Raw genomic sequence first — 14,485 nt, forward strand, 5'->3', positions numbered from 1 at the left:
AATGACAAGAGTCCTCCCACAGTACAGGAGACCATGGAAGTAAAAATATATGGGAATCTAAAAATTCAAGGGTTGGTTAATAAGAGTTACCCAAAATTATTCCAATTTCTATCAAAACACAGGGTACAACTGAAAAAGCACAACACTATGCTCATTTTGACAAATGCAAAATGCAGAAGAGAACAGTTCTAACTGTAAGGAAAAAAGAACTGATGCTGAAGAGACATTCAGGGGTGAGGAAGCTTCTGGAGAATGAAACCACAGTCTTGGAATACAAAGCTACTACCTACACAGCACTGGGGCTTGCTATGCACAGTTCTGGGGAGTGAGTGTGCTCTGCCAGCCTGAAGAGGGAAACAGCATCCTGTGCACCTGGGCCAAGATCAAAGCAAATTCTCTTCTACTAAGGAGTCAAACATGAGTTATACAATTGAATTAGCATAAACTGACACCATATTATTTGAAGAAACACTGATAAGAATGGCCTAACTTTCTGGAATGCTGAATCAGTCAGTGCAATTAACACCCATCTGCTGTGATCAGCAGCTGTTCAGGAGGGCAAGGGAAGAGAAAAGTCCACTAGTATTTTATACACATTACCACACAAAACTAGTTCTAGCTTCTTGTGAATCAAGCCATACCACAAAACTTCATTTGGTTTATTGACAGTGACTCAGGAGCCAACATCATCTGCATGCTGCGTGAAGAAATGCAAATGGAACATTATCCAGACAAGAAAAACCCAATTTGAAGAAAATTTTGACAGCACTGAGCACATCAGCTACAGGGTGTTCCCAGCACTATTTGGAGCAGCACAGGAGACACAGGCTCATGTGTATGCCTCTCCCAGCCTCAAGAAGGCATGCAACTATTTCTGACTGCACAGATCCACTTCACTTCCAGTACCATAGAAATCTTAAAAAGATGTGTGACTGTATCCAAAGGGGCCCTTGTTATAACAAATACCTAAAACTTCTCCTATAGAATGGCACCAGATTTTAGATGACTGAAAATCCATGAGTTATGCTGATGCACACTCTACCAGCTCTTTCACACTAAACTACAACCATCTACATGATGTAATAGGAGTTTTAAATTCCTGTTTGCCTCCATTAAGACCGGGTCTCCATTTTGACCAGTATCTAACCAAACTGGTATGTTTAAATTGCATCTCCATCATTACATTATGGCTGAGTTCTGAACTTAATGGAAAAATTCAAATGGATCCAAACCACTTCTTCAACGTGGTCTCCTGCTGCTCTGCTTTCCAGAGCATCCACTTGAATGTCATCCTCTCAATGACACTAGGTAACAACAAGATTAATATGTATCAGAAGCCATATCCGAGGAAAACTTTCTCCTGTGTCCACAGTGGTGTTGTCCATGCCAGACTAAGGAAAATGAACTTTGCCTTATTGCTCAATAATCCAGATAACACTGAGGAAAGTGTTCTTTCAGCATTTTAAAGGTGTGTGCTTTTGAGCCCTACAGTCAATGGGGCATAAGTAATTGTCTCAGCAAGTCTTAGCTACAACTAACAACACAATTTTACTCCAGTGTTTAACACATAAATGAGAAAAGGAACAAAATAATGGGTTAGCATTTCTTGTATTTTTCTTGGACTTAGTACATTGGACTTCATATTTCTGGGCATGTTATCTGATCTCTCTGGGCTTCATATCAAGTCACTGAAGTACATATAACTTCTACCTGTGGATTAAGGAGCTATAAAAAGCTTAGGGAACAGAAGTGTTACTGGTAAAACAGACAGAAAATGCTAAAGCAGAGCTTTGATTAATTTTTGTTCTCAAGAGAATATATCATTCTGCCAAAATCCAAACCAACTCAATTAGCACTGTAAAATCATGCCAAAGAAAGAGTTTTAACTAAGGTAGAGTCAATGATGCTTTATTTCCAGGTAATACCAACACACATAATCTGCCTCAAGTCTGGCCTTCTTCAAAAAATATACTGGAAAACTACTCCAAAAACTCACAAAAAATCACATGAAAAGCACATCAGGAAAGCAGTATCCTATGGTGATCAGCTAAATCTCATGTCCCAGAAAACCACAGTTCATTCTCTCCAATTCCCCATTACTCAAGATACAAAAGGAAAAGAGGTTATTTTCTTCCTGTGCTTGAAGGACAGCTTTTTACATAAAAACTGCATAAAGGCATGGGAGGCAATGCTGTTAACAGTTAAATCTGTGATATTCCTGAGAAGTTCTCGCTTAGCACAAATAAAAGAGAATCTCAACTCACTCACTTCAGCTTCAATTCATGAAGCATTCCTAATCCTAACTGGCAAAACCAAACAACTCATTAAGAACACTGTGTTTGTGTAATCTAGTGCCTTATCTATTTTCTGCCAATGTTTTTTTAATAATAGATTTATTTTAACATGCCCTTGCTGTATTTTAAAATCATTCTTGCTATGCTCACGTACAGTGTCTGGGTGCAACTGAGGCCTGTGACTGCATGCAAGTGTAGAAATGTGTTACTGACACAATGCTGACAGCACCTCCCTTAGTAACAGCGAGGGGAGGTCGACCAAACAACTCAACAATTGGTATTGTTATGAAGGAAAATTGGGCTGATTTTGTTTTTTTCAAGCAAACATCCCATTCAGCTGTTCTCATTACTCTCCACACATACCATCCCTTAGCTTTGTGTTTCACAGCAGCCTTTTAAAAGTACAAATCCACAACTTTTACTTTCAAATGTCCATGAGATTACATGTGCAGTATTTCAAGCCTACCTGTCAGTCCTCTCCCCCACCACCACAACCCTCTGCAATAAAGACAGATTCCCATAGGAAGGGCCTGCACAGTTGTAATTTATAAATAACTGCAAACTGTAATTAAAGCTTCACAGCCCCAAACAGAAACACTGCAATCTCATATTAGAAGAAAATAATGATCTCTGCAGATGAACAATCATTATCTTCCTTGTTAAGTCATGGAGCCGCAGCTTTGTATTTCCCAGCTGTTAAGCTACCACCAGTCTTACCACAAAAAAAAAACCAAAAACTTTTTGCCTTTCAACCCCACCAGCCCCCCTTTAAAACAAGTGGAAAATTTAATGAGTCTGACTTTGTGCCTTTGATAATTAAGCTTCCAATATTATGAAATTTGTTCTAACAGGAGCATCTGCTTGCTGCATTGCAGCCCTACAGCTAAGAAAGCATTGGACTTATTAATAAAATACAATAAAGAACTGAACATCTGGGTGGGAGAGATTCACAGAAAGGGAGAAGCTTGTTTTCCTCTCAAAATATTTAGGAGACAGCAAAGCTCATCCAAATAAAATGCAGTTTTTCTGTTGAGGAAGCAGCTGGAATCAATGATGCTGATTATTCTTACTGCACTATATCCTGCTGTAAGAAACAAACCTATTTAGAGGAAATAGAGGGGAAAGCAGGAAAATCCCTCCTGTAATAATCTACCACACAGTTAAAAGCTCCTGGTAGTGCAACCCATTGCCATGCCCAAGGAACAGGCAGATGGGTATACATAAGTTCTTTCTGCTAACAGCGCTGGCAGAAAAGGGCTTCGTATCAACACTTCAAATACTGAAAAGAGAAAACAGGACAAAAATAAAACAAGAAACACTAAGATCCCAGAAGAGTTAAATAGCTAGAATTTTGGATCAACAATTTGAGCATCTTATATAACACAGTTCATCATATGGTACCCAGTCACTCATGCATCAAGAGCAGAAACTGGGTTAACTACAAAATTTCTCAGAAACAAATTGAAACCTTGATTTTAAAACACTTCTAAATGTGCCAGATACTTCAGTACACTGTTCAAAGTTAATTACCATCAAACTAAATATCTGTGCCTCACATTCTTTTTAAATGCAAAATCCGTGGGGCTGCACGCAGATCCTGCAAATGGCACTCGCTTTCTGGAAGGCTTTGCAGTATTTCTTTGCACCCCTGAGCTAAGGGAACGTGAAGGTGTCAAAAAACCTTTCTGAAAGAGGATGGTCAGCCCAGAACCCACAGGTAAACTGGAATCTTCCCTGCAGCAGTGACGCGTACGTAGGCTTGACTGCATCACCCCACCTCCGGCTGAACGGGACACACCCCATGCCCTGGGACCACTGCCTGCCCTCCTGTCTTCTGGGACAGCAGAAAAAACATTAAGGGCTGCTGTCACTGATGGGACAACCCCAGAGGAGCTGCATCGTGCATCTCTTCCTATGGCAAACTGAAGGATTACTTTTCTCAGTCCCATTTTTTGGAAGGAGTCGGTTGCTACCCAGTACATGCATAAGCTAGCAAGACTGATCCTGATTTATCTAGACATTTTTCTACCTCTTCTTATCTCTTCTAGCTTAAAACTCCTTGTGTGGTGTTTGTTGGTGTTCTTTGTTCTTAAACAAGATGCAAGAAAAAGCAACCAAAATGATGTGTAATATCTGTTCCCTGCCATGATGACAGAACTAAAACCAAACCAACCAACCCCGGTATGTTAATTCAGTGCACATTATGGATTGGTAATGGGCCATTTTTAGTCACATACATCTTCACAATTTTAGAAGTCAAAGGTTTTGCTACTGTTTGCATCATCTTATACATAAAAATAATGTGGATGTAAACCCTATTTTTTATCTGTTGAGACTTCATGACATGACTGAAGTTCCACATTTATTTTAGAGTTTAGAAAAGGCTCTGGGCTTTTTTATGAAAATCATACAGAACTCACGAGGAGAAAAAAATCAAATATGCATTGCAGAGAGAGCTGAGTAGATTTTTAACAAATAACCAAGCCAAATTTACATTGTAGCCAGAAGCAAACATCAAAAACTTCAGTTCAGAGGGGTACTTTTTTAGTAACACAATCACTTCAGGAAACTATTAAAATAGCACAAACTTAAAAGCATAATTGGCAAAAACTGAATGTAGTTCAATTTTGGTTTCCAGCTCAATACCTTTTTTGCACACATATACTTTACCTTCCATACTCAGCTACATAATATGAACCACCAAACTGCACTACACCAAAAGTCTGAAGTGACAATGCCAAATTTTAATTGAAACAAATGAGAGAAGTTGGGCAACACTTCTCATGAGCATTTTAGAGGGAACTTAGCAGCAGTCACAGCTGGGATAAACCTCCACCCCTACAAGTGAGAAAGGGATCTAGTTTCCTCCTTTTATTTTAATCCTTCCTTCAAAAACCCAGACAAATCTGCTAAATTAAAAAAGAAAAAAACCACTGCAAACGAACAGTCTGACAAGTAGTGACTTCAAGAAAAATGTTATCTTCTCCCTCTTAATGAATGAAAATACATTCTCCCAATTCAGAGGCATTTTCTCGCAGCCTTTTTATATGTCAGCAACTTGCAACAACCTCTTGTCATTTTAAGCGCGATGCAAAATGTCTCTGAAAACTGTTGGTGTATTTGTGTACACACTTGTGTGGAAATGTCTTTGTACAAAGCCCTGGATGCAAACCTGGATGCCGGCAGTAAATGCTCTTCTAGAGCACTTCATGCCACCACTGCAGACGTCTTACTGCTTAAAGAGAAGACTAATTTACACTAAAAGAGAAAATCACCTCACAAGAATATGAGTCAATCCTCCTCCAGGTGCTTTTGCTGCACTTAATAAAGCAATTTTATCGTGAAAGTGAATGGAATAGAGGTAAAGGACACCTACAAAAATATCAGGAACTAAACACACGGCATTCAAATTGAAATCTACTAGCGATACCTCAAATCTAACTTTAAAATCCAGACTTCTCTCTGTTATTCCAGTTAGGTGGATGAAAAACTCCCTACTTCACTGTTACACCTGCTCCTTAGGAAAGCATGCCCATGGATGATAAGGCTGGGTGGGAACAGTCCAAGGTGACTGTAGCCATAGTACTGTCAAAAACCCTTGGCTTATACTTGGTTTTGGAAAAACAAAAAGATCATCTGAGATGAAGGAGGGTAAATCTGTCTCCATTTCCAACTGGTTCTTGACTCCTTAGGTGAGCTCATCAATAAAACATCACTGCTTATAATAGTCATGCAGTCCACAGAGAACTACACTACGATTACGGATGTCACTAAAAAGTCACAGCCCTAAATTATTTTTCAAATGCATTATGCAAATGTAAGTAAATGTATTTATTTCTGCAACCAGCTGAATCATAGCAGAAGTAAACTTCTGTTTCCTTACTGAATTTTTTAACTTCAAATCTCACATGCAATCTATGCAGTACATTATAATACAGCTGCACAGAAAAGCACCTCTATAATGACAGAGAAACCATAAAATGTAACTGCTGCACCTGTTCCCCTTGGGAATGCTGAAGATGCTGGGCAAATGCCCTTTGCTCACATCATTAAAACAAACAAAGCCATTGTCATGAAATCATTCACTGCACAGAAACTTTATAAGTTCTTCTATTATCTTTTATAGCTTAATTTGAGCATTGAGAATCTCTAGAGTGCTTTGCAGCACATTAATAAGAGACACTTGCTTTATAAAGTTTATCATTATTACTATACAGCCTATGTCAGCTCATTACACTCAAGTTTGGGGGTTTTATTTTAAAAAATTTTTCTCAGCCCAAGACTTGACTTTCTCAGTGAATGATAAAGGCAGTGGTGGTTCCCAAGGTCTCTTTCACAGAACTGCTGCTAGTTCATTTTCCATACTGCTTTAAGAGCCTATTATTGCTAAAACGGATGAAAGGATCTTCTCTGAAGTCATGAGGCACCAGACCCTGACTGCACTGCTATTTCCCTCACTAAAATCAGGGGCTACCAGAAAATACCAGAAGTGGCAGCTGGCAAACAAGGGAATGTTTCAGTTTTTAAACAAATTCCAGTGTTTCATACAGCACTTAGGCTACTTAAACACTTCAGAGCTTACATCCATCTTTATCCCATAAGTAAAGCTGAACCTGGAGTCAGCCATTTGAGGGGTTTGAAGACAGACATGGAGGAACACACAGGCAGCAGAGGCCAGACCGACACCAGCAGCTTTCACCAGCCCCACAATAATCCCTCAGGGCCTTCCCTGCTTCTCTGACAAACTCCCTATGCAGGTGGATGCCCCAACACAGCAGTAAGAGTATAAAACTCCACAACTGGAATGGCTTGGCTCAGCCCCTGAGGGCTACACAACCCCTTTTTCTGGAGTGAGCTCCATGTTGCCTTTCCTGAGGCTGGTGCAGCTCAACTGCCCTCAGGAGCCCTTCCTGCCTCAGTGCCCAGGTGGGAAACACAGGGGCGGCCCAGAGCTGGCCCATCCAACTCCACCCAGCTCCTACTGGGAAGGATCCATGGGAGCATCATCAGTGGGGACCTTGTGTTTCTGGAGCCCTCCCAAAGATGGAAACCTCCACCTGGATGTGGAGCACAAGCTGTAGCTCAGCACAGGGCACTTAGTGAAGCCCTCAGGTGATGACTACCACACATCAGAAGCACCACTGCAGTGCTTTTGGCAGAATTTTCCTGATGTCTGAGTTGGTGTATTCCTGTAGGATCCCCAACAGACAGATCTTGTGGGAACCCAGAACATCCCTCTGGCTGTCCTGAGCAGCCAAGACCCCTGCCAGGGGTCTCAGGGACCCTGGCACAGAGGCCAAAATGCCTGTGGTTTTGATTATGACCTGTGGAGCAAGTTACCAACCTTATATGAAGATCATCAAGCCACAACAGTTTAAGCAGAATAATAGTGAAGTTATCACAGGGTGGAAAAGTAGATTTTGGGCTTTTTGGAATGGGGGTTCAGGAGGCAAGATGGAGGGATCTGGGCGTGTTCAGCTTTTCTCCTTCTTCTTGGCCTCCATCTTCTGTTGTGATGTTGGCACTTACAGATTGGTTTAGAGTACAAGCTCACTGTCTAACATAGGTGATAGGTATTGGAAAGTAATTGTAAACATTGTATACCTAGTTTCTACTATAAAGACATAACACTGCCCCAGGGCAGGCAGAGTGCCTCAGACTGTCATGCTGAGTGGTGGACCTCAGCAGGACAGGAGAAAGAATTTTATAGATAAGATACAATAAACAACCCTGAGACCAAGAAATTAAGTGCCCTGACTCCTTCATCAAGCACTGGGCTGGGAAAAGAGACTTTCTAACTTTTCTCGGGTCACTCTGACAAGCCAGAGATCCCGACAGGATCTTGGCCTAAATCTGCAAACAAACTATTTCAAACAAATCAACCACATAAAGTGTTTTTCAAATCATGCTTCACTTTGTTAACAAATACTGGCTATCCACACTCTTTTGTAGTTTTTTTTTTCTCCCCTCAATGCTGCATCCCAACATATTAACCATGTTGGATTTCTCCCAAAAGGGGTAGGAGAAGGGACAGAAAGCACATGCAGGCTTGCTGGACCATCAAAGGCATATAACATTTTTAATTTTTCTTACACAGTAAAAAGCATTATTTAAACTCCCATTTCTTCACAGAACTTCTTTGAACAGAATTTATTTACTCAATTAGTTCTAAAACCCAACTCCCTAAGCAAATAAATGAGTGCTTAAGTATGGTGATGTTTAATTAATATTGCCAGAATATTAACTCATTTTTAACTATGAAATCTCACTGAATCCTTTTAGACACACGTAAATGCAAATAAGTTTTTCCTCCATTTCTACCCAGATCCTTGTGTACTCAAGAGAGTGTAGGTAATGGATTTTAAAAAAATTAAGAAATCTCAATCTCTTTACGATCAAGAAATACAAACAAAAACTAAAAAGGTGGGCTTTTGCTACTATATAAGGATTGCAAAATTTCTCCATGAGCTCTGATACTCTCAAACAGAGGATCACATCAGTCTCATGTTGATGAAAGCATCATGAAACATTTCTCTTTCTGATCAAAACCTTGAAGGCACAGTACAGAGAACATTATTAAGATGTTCAAATCATGTTCCTAAAAATGATTGTGTCGTTCCCAGTCCATTTGGGAATATGCACTAAGCTAATCAAACCGACAGATGTTGCAGCAGAACTCAAAACAATCCAAGTCCTGCTGTTCCTGGAGCCCAGCAGTCCAGAAGCTCAGACCTTTTCATATTCACTGTGTCTTCCCAGTACTCCCCAGCACAGCACTTACTTTAACATAATTTGTGTTTTTCTCAGAGTCCAGGACAAAAATGTTTTCAGAAATGAAATATGAATGTCTGATACTGCTTTTCTTCGTTGTCCTCAGAACACTGCCTCAGTCTTAGTTAACAAATCTGTTCAAACCCTGCTTTGACAGAAGAACCATGTACCCCCTCAGGGGCTTTTAACAGAGTTCTTTATTGCCTCAGTTAGATGTGGGTACACTTAGGTGAGACAAGAAATGCTTTACTAGTACTTATCGGTAGCACTGGAAAGTTAAAAAGCAAAAACCAAGTTTCTGTTCAATTCCTAAATAAGCAAGGACCATAAGCATCTAAAAAAAAAGTCTGCCAGAGTATTTCCTTTTTATAAATGCAAAACATGCTTTATATTAATCCCATTATTGTAAACCATGGAGCCATTCTGACTAAAATAAAACACACTGGAATGCAGGCAGCCAGCATGGAAAAATTCAGCCCAAAAGTTAAAGACATGTGAATTAATGTGCAGCTGAAAACAATCATACAACAGCAAATATTTAATAAATAGCAGTAGTTACATTACACACAGTTGTTTTACAGTATGTGCATGTGTATAATTCACACACATTTCCTTCTCACTTTGGAACCCTGAAGATTAGCAAAGCTTCCCTGGAAAACTTCTACAAGAAGTATTTCCCCTAATAGCAAAAACTTTCACTAATAATACAGGAAAAGGAATGCCAAGAGTATGAGTGTAAATCCTTGGGTAGTAAGCAAGGTAGTTACCAAGACATTACTCTTATAGAAACACACACAATCCATCCAAACACGCACCAAGAGTGCATGATCTGTTTACAATTAAATCTGATGCATTTCCTTGTATGTGTAAAATATGTATGTGAAAGATTCTAAATTTCTGAGTTTAAAAGCCTGTTCCTGTCAAACTGGGACATTCAAGGAGATGTTCAAATCTCCGAAGAGGAGGCTTCCCCAAAGATGTTTCCAAGAAGAAAAAAACATACAAGGAACAACACTAACGTATTGTAACACTAATGTAATCTATTACAAGGCTATGCAAAAGAGTTTTTAAAACTAATTAAATGTGGTAAGAGGGTAGCTCCTTGCTCCCAAAGGATGTGAATATAAAACAATCTCCAGAGTACTGTCAGAGCACTTTCAGGAGCTACCACCAAGAGCACCGTGGTTACCAACCACTTGCAGGCACTGCATCTTCCACTCTCCCAGAACAAGAGTAGGAGATAATGCAGGCTTGACAGCTTCTGCCTGCTTGCAGGGTGAAGGCAGACTAGATGCTGTCATGATTCCATGGTGTCGGCATGACAACAAAATTAATGCAGAGTCCACTAACCAAATACAACAAATTTTAAAACTTCAACATGTGAATTTGTTCTACTTAGAAAAAGTGGGGGAAACAGGATCCTCCGCAGCTTGTCAAAAGAAAGGGCAAATATTTTTCTCTCTCCTTGAGCTGTCTTCTCATGAGTTTAGTCATAAGAGAGCTCTGCTACAGCAGAAAGAATTTCACCTAAAACAGGTGAAAAACCGACCAAAGCCAGTCACTCACAGTGACTCTGCCTCATAGTGTCCACTCCAGCCAGAAAAGGAGAAGGGAATCTGGGTAGGACATGGGCTGGAGCAAAAGTATTTCTTAAATCTCCTGTGGTCTGCCAGAAACAGAAAATAAGAGGATGCTAAAATGCAGAAATCACCTTGCTAGCCCTCTTTAGGGCCAAAAATAAACACAGAAAAAAAAATCCCTATTTTATAAAGCATATTTTTAACAAACTGATTGGTCAGGCTTTTAGAGTTCATAGCCAAGCAATTCTTGGCAAATATGAGGGATAAAAACTAAAGAATCTCAAACAGATTAATTTATCAACCAGGAAAGTCATAACCAAACATTCAATAGAAGACTACTGAACTCAGTTGCTAACTGCTTAATGCTACCACCTAAATTTGACTTGTTAATCGTGCCCTTGTTTTAAACCAGAGGTCTGATTAACAGCTTCCAGGTTAGTGTTTAAGCTCATGACATTAAGTCAAATGCAGTTAATGGAGCAAGTTTTTTCATGTTAAGGAGGATGAAAATATTTTTCCTTTAGAAGGCACAGCCTCTGGCTATCTCCAAATTATAGAAAAACTACAAATCACAACCTAAAATAAAACATACTAGTGAGTATGTTACTAAAGACAAAATAGAGACCATCTGAAATTGCCTAGAGGCAACTAAAAATACTTGCTGAGGTGAAACAAGCCATCTTTGCTCCAAATGTAAAACCACCTCCTGACAGCTCTCCAGGCAGAGTAGGAGAGTTAAGAAACACAATTCACCTTTGAAGGGTATGATCTCTCAGGGTTTGTGGAAAGTTGCCTTAGATAAATTATGAAAGAAGTGAGTAGCAGTCATGAAGGTAAGGCAAAAATGGAGAGAAAGAACCAAGTCAAAATGGTTTGTAACAGCCAAGACAAATGCCTTTTGCCAAAAACTACAGGAGAATCCCCAGTAAGAGGTATTTCCCCAAGCAGCAATGAACAACAGAAATTATCATCATGAGCATTGCTTTCTAGCCTCCTATGCTGATCAAGCTGCTGCATTTTCCTCAGGAAACTTCAGCCTCTCTAGTTTCTCTGTATGGGATGAGAAATGGTTTTAAGCCTTTCAGTAAAAACACAGAGGGAAAATCCATGAGGACTTTCTCACCCTGCCCTTGCCACAGCTGCGCACTCAGCAGAGGGGACAGGCAGTCAGGGACTCCTTCCACCCCCACCATCCATGGAGTGGGCTTGTGCCCTTCACTGCTCTTCATGGACTCACACAGGTCTCTGCAGATTTGGTCCAGATACCACTGGGATCACTTTTGGGACAGTTTCTCCTTTCCCCTTTCCCCAGCATGTCTTCCAGCTATGCTAGTAACTCCATCCCAGCTGGACACAGCACTCCCCACTGCTCTGTCCTCCCTAAGAGGGATAAGGATTGATGATTTTCAGGCTCAAAGCACATCTCCCTGAGGTAGTGGTGACTGTGAAGGTCCCACAAGCAGACTACTTCCTGGCAGTCAGCAGGGCTTGTGTTTTGTCCCAGTTTTAAGTGCAGAGCCTAGGAACAAGCCGTCAGGGATTTCTTTCAGTGCTGCAGACTTCATGATGAGTTGGGTTCTGCCCCTCAATAACCCTCCATACAAAGTATGAGAGCTGAAAGCTCTGCTTTCATCAAAACAAGAAAACAATGAAGGCAGCACCTCCACTTTGGTTTTATGAGTCATCATACAGCATGAACTATAACTAAACTATGTTGCCTAGTCACTTAAAGACAAAACACAAGAAAGGCCTTTGTTTCACAAAATGTGGTTACTTGAATAGGGATAATATGAGGAGCTTCTCTATTTAGGATTAACACTTCTAATACTTTGTGCCAAGAGACTGATTCCTTTTAAAGGAAACCCAAATGGACATAAAAAGGTCATCAAACTGGAAAGGTGCTTATTAGTGCATCATCAATAAAAACAATCAATAATTGAACACAGTGAGGATTCATTTCTATAAAACTCAGTCAGATTTAACTTAGTATTATTGTCTGGAGAGAGATGTGACTTAGTTTGAAGAAGAGTAAATACTTTTTTTTAAATAAGGATGTAAAGTTTATGAGACAGACATATTATATACTTTTCAAATATGAATTAGGGGTTTGGTTTATTTTTTAACCTTGCACTGGATTTTAAGTGTCCCATGTGTCAGTGAAATTCTGCCCTCACCTCGTTCAATGGGAATTTAACTAATAACTTCACTCTGAGCAGAATTTTACCTAGGGGACCCACATTCATTTCATAATTTTATAGGTAAACCCAAGAGCATTATGTCTTATACAATGAGGACAGCTTGAAGAAATCAGAAGATCTTACACTTTATGCATTTTCCAACCACAGATACTTAAATACACTAAGACTTAGGGTAGCACTTTGTATATTTACTTTAGTTTTCAGCCAAGGATTACAACAAACTCCTAAGCTTTATTTTCTCATAATCAAATGCAAACCTTTCTAAAACATTTGGCATGTTTCACCTGAGCATAAAAAGGTTTGCACAACTACATTACTTCAAACTCCTATCACAAATTACAACTTCATATTTACTGTGGAAACAGAATTTGAGTTCAGTTGAGAAATAACTAAGTCATAAGGATTTAACTCCCCGTGCTATTCATTAAAAATAATTATTCACTGCATAAAGGCTTGGTGCTGAGTGAGTGAACGGTCAGGCTGGAGAATTCCATTTAGCCGTGGAACAGACATCTCAGATGCACCAAAGGTGCCTTTCCTCATGCAGCCCCCTTTATTGCTCAGCTGGAAAGACTATCTGTAGAACAGGATGAGACCTCAGACACCCATTTAGTTCCCCACTCCTATATTGGCTTTGCCAATAGGAGCACTGATTACCGACAGACAATAATGATTTTTGTAATGCGAACATCTGTGCAACAGAAAACAGACGGAGATCAAATTAATGGCCTGTGTCTCATTATTAAGCAGGTACCAAATAGTCAAGATGTTTTTAATTGCTAATAAACCTGAATTCTTACGGAAAATTTAGCCAATAGAAACACCAAAATTTTTATAAATCTACAAGTGAGATGCCCTTCAATACCCTTCTGAAATAAAAGAGAAACATATTTTTTTAAAAGTAAATAATCAAACTACTCTTAGGCAAAGCTCTAACTAAGGTCTGAACATTCAGAAATCCAAATTATGTTAGTTATTGGTCTCACTGTAACAATAACTCAGCCATACTGCCCACGAGTAGCAATTAATTAAATTTAATAAGGAATGCTACGAGTTGTTCCTGTTTTTAAAAACCCAGTCAGGGCCCTAAACAATGCTGCCTTTCTTATTCCAATTTTCAAATGTTTAAAAATCCAATTGAACAAAATCATCTTCAGTGCTGGAGAAAATCCCAATGCATAAAAAGTCACTTAAGTGCACTATTAAACAAACCAACCAAATCTACGTGGCAGAGGAAATGTCAGTTTTTAACAGGTTACTGAATACCTCCTTTCAATAACAGAAATATAATTTATCTTAAATAGCACACAAGAAGTTTTTCTCCATCACTAAACTCTGAATCAGGAATTCACTGAGGATTAAAAAGCAAACATTAGAAAATAGGAACTTGGTGTGCTGAAAATTCTCTAGTCACTTCAATGCATGCAGAAGATTTTCCCTTTCTTTTTGCAGTGAACAGGAGGGTGATCTTAAAAAGTCTGGAATTCTTTTCCTCTCTTTACTGTCTGAATAAGAAACATCACCATACAACAGAAAACCAAGGGAAAAAACCAAGCATTATACAAGTCCATAGTACCCATCTAATTCCTGGCTACTACAGGACAAGTGATAAATGGAAAACCAGCAAAATTTTTCCAACTGC

The 14,485-nt window shown here is 39.5% G+C and overlaps 1 protein-coding gene across 6 annotated transcripts in view; it reads right to left on the reverse strand.

Moving 5' to 3' along the window:
* Window positions 1–14,485, reverse strand: part of LDLRAD4 (low density lipoprotein receptor class A domain containing 4) — a 298,763-nt gene that overhangs the window by 190,215 nt on the left and 94,063 nt on the right. The window lies entirely within an intron of this gene.

Source organism: Zonotrichia leucophrys, chromosome 2 (assembly GCF_028769735.1).
Source record: "Zonotrichia leucophrys gambelii isolate GWCS_2022_RI chromosome 2, RI_Zleu_2.0, whole genome shotgun sequence".
In the NCBI taxonomy this organism is placed as follows: domain Eukaryota; kingdom Metazoa; phylum Chordata; class Aves; order Passeriformes; family Passerellidae; genus Zonotrichia; species Zonotrichia leucophrys.